This window comes from Oncorhynchus tshawytscha, linkage group LG21 (assembly GCF_018296145.1).
Source record: "Oncorhynchus tshawytscha isolate Ot180627B linkage group LG21, Otsh_v2.0, whole genome shotgun sequence".
In the NCBI taxonomy this organism is placed as follows: domain Eukaryota; kingdom Metazoa; phylum Chordata; class Actinopteri; order Salmoniformes; family Salmonidae; genus Oncorhynchus; species Oncorhynchus tshawytscha.
In genome coordinates, this window is record NC_056449.1 from 6,992,608 (window position 1) to 6,995,755 (window position 3,148).

Below are 3,148 nucleotides of genomic sequence, written 5' to 3' on the forward strand. Positions count from 1 at the left end.
GACAGAGACAGAGACAGAGACAGAGACAGAGACAGAGAGAACCATTAGTCTCCTTGTATTAGGGAGGGTTAGTGATGGAGGCTGTCACAGTTGTTATAGAGAATGGTTATTCTCTGCAGCCAAACACAATAATATCATACTGGTGTAATTTACCAGCTGCGTGACAACTATGAGCGTGGCACACAAGGCTATTATGACAATGTAGCAATTTTAATACATACTGAGCTCTATTTGCACTTTGGGAATTCAGAAACCATGTGTCAATCCACTCACTTTTGGCAAGAAGCTTTCAGATTTGTAGGCTTATATAGGGGTGCTTGTACATGCATTCAGCTATTATGATCCATAAAGTCTCACCATCTGGTTTGGGGCTGTTCCTTCAAATGTTCACCCCCTCCCACCCACCACTCACCTCCTCACAACCTGCTTAGTTTTAATCACCCTGAGAGATTCCGCACTGACATAACAATTGTTTCACTCACCTTCTCACAAATGAAGAAGGACATGTTGGGAGAAAAACACGAGAGAAGGAAAGAGTGAGGGGAACAAGACGTCACATGACACGCTTGACTTTAACTCGTCCCTGTCCAATGGCATCTCTTAACCAACCCCGAGCCCGTCCAGCGTTCGCCCTCTCCCTCTCTTGGTAACCAATCTATCCTCTCCCCACAAAACACAAACCGAGGCAGGGAGGAAGCTGTATAGCCTACGACCTGGAGAGAAAGAGATAGCGCTACCGGAGAGGAGACGGATCTCTGAACCTTTTATCAATTTTCTCTCTCTCCCACCCCACGCTTCGGGTCTGGATCGATATTCCCGTCGGGGGATCGGTTGGAGTTGAAGGCACTCAAAACCGATACTTGTCGACCTTTCCTGGATATAAGAACGTGCGCGAGGAGGAACCGGCGGTGAACCAGTGTACCCTTGGCTACCCTTTCTCGGCCCGCGCTCTACCCGATAAATCCACTTGTTACAGCGCGCTTTAAGAACCCACTTGGACCAGCCAGACGAGATAAATTGCGTGCTTGTAAGGATAGTCTTATGAAACTTTACCATCTAGGCTATACCAAGTAGCACCATTTAGCGACATTACGTGAACTTTACAGTCCAGATAGGCCAGGTGTTTACGGTAAGAAATCTCAACGAAGAAATCCGAGTATTCAAATCGCTAGTTCCGTCCTCATGATCTCGACATTATACAGCCGGAGAAAGCTCCTGGCGGTTTACGTCACTGGTAACGAGTCTAGACAACCTCTGGTGATTTTTAGTGACTTCGACATATCAGGATATACGAATTCAGTTCTGCGGCTAAATTAGTGACTCAAGGACATATGGTCTGTAGGCGCAGGGGATTTAGTGCCAAAACAACACTGCCTCTCCAGAGCGCGTTCTCCCCGGGAGAGATTGGATAGAGCGGTCAGAGTCTGAGGAATGCGGGCACTGTTTCCCTGGATCTCCACCTCACCTGCGGAGACTCTCCGCTGCACACACCAAAGTAAGTAGCGGACTCGTATGGGTATTATTGACTCAACACTCACTTTTATCTTTGCCTTCTTGACACACTCCATGTCTTCCTTGTGCGTCATTGTCTTTCACACGGGTCTGTAGCTAAATTGCGTTGTTCTCATGATCGTTTGCGAACCGTTCACTTAGTCTACATTTGCATGATTGAACGTTATGGTAGCCTATCGTTACATTGGTCTGTGATTAAAATCTGGTATTTTACTCCCCCTCCCAGTTGAACGTTGACCGGGTGACGCAAGCGGTCATGTTGAGGCAAATCCTGCTGAATTCCACCAACGCACCGGACTTCGACTTAGGGTTGGCCCATCAGACGCACGCGTCTGGGTCCGTGAACGCATCTAACGGCTCGGTGAGCATGGCGGGCCTGCTCAGGCCCACGGATAACAGGGGAGGACTGCGGGAGGGCGGAGAGCTGAACAAACCAGACCTGGCAACCTACGTGGTGATCTGTCTGGTTCTGTTTCTGCTCGTGCTGCTCATCGTCTTCTTCATCAACTGTCAGCTGAGGACCTCCTTTTTCGCCTCCATGCCCTACGATAGGTCTCTCAGAGAGGCCCGGACATCCTACAAGTAGAACCCGTTACCCCATCGGGTGGTAACGTTTGTACCAGGACTGGGTAACTTGTGTTATCGAATGTAGTCATGGAGGAATTTACGATTTTTGCCAACTGCATGGTCCAAACGCTGTGCGTAACCGTTAAGTGTTAATTTGGCACAATGAGATAGAGGCCTATTACGCACCATGTTCCAAACTGGACTAATGTCATTATGTGCATATAAATGTTTGTTTGTTTGTGTATATACAACATTTTGTATAACTGCACTGTAATGAATTTGCGCTATTATGTAGGCCTGTTGTGTAATTCTGCCGCTTAAAGTTTCATTCCTTGTCCTGTGTAAAACCATGATTAAATCTATATGATAAATATATGAACAACATATGGTGATGATGATAATGTGATGGGATGAAACGGATTGATAGTTGAATGTCCCAGAGACAAAGCGAGGTTTCATGACTGCAATCCTTGCGGATCACGTGCTTCCTTTGGGTTTTTTGTAATTTAGCCTTCACTCACAATACACCAGCGTAATTTCTCGCGGAATGAATGGTTTAACGCTGATATAAATCGCCCAAGCCAAATTGGTTATCTTTTGGTTTTACACCGAGGTAAAATGTGTTTTATATTGGATATTTGGTTTTCCAAGCATGGAACTGGACTGACAATTGTAGATTTTAAATCAGGGGAGACCTTTTTGGTCTGGAATTTGTGAGAAAAGAAAAATAGATTCGGATTTCAATCTTCAATATCTCTTATTCAAAGCAATGCCATGAACATGATATATTCTGAATCTACACCTTTATTTTTATTTTTTATTATTCTGATTTCAATAACTCATAAACTAAGCCTACCACCACTATGGAAAGGATATATTCTCAATCAGGGGAGGATGGAGAACAATCCACATCTTAACATTTTTCAATTTATGAGAAAATTCATATCTTATTTAATAGCTCTTAAGCCAAACGTTCCATCACTATAAAAAAGATACACTGAGTATATGAAACATTAAGAACACCTTCCTAGTATTGAGTTACACCCCCCTTTTGCCCTCAGAACAGCCT

General features: G+C 44.7%; 1 long non-coding RNA gene across 1 annotated transcript; it reads left to right on the plus strand.

Annotated features, from left to right (window-relative positions):
* The first annotated feature begins 576 nt into the window (after positions 1-576).
* LOC112235886 lies at positions 577-2,486 on the plus strand. The gene is made up of 2 exons (XR_002951134.2): positions 577-1,495; positions 1,739-2,486. It is a non-coding gene; the product is annotated as an uncharacterized LOC112235886 (long non-coding RNA).
* The last annotated feature ends 662 nt before the right edge of the window (positions 2,487-3,148 follow it).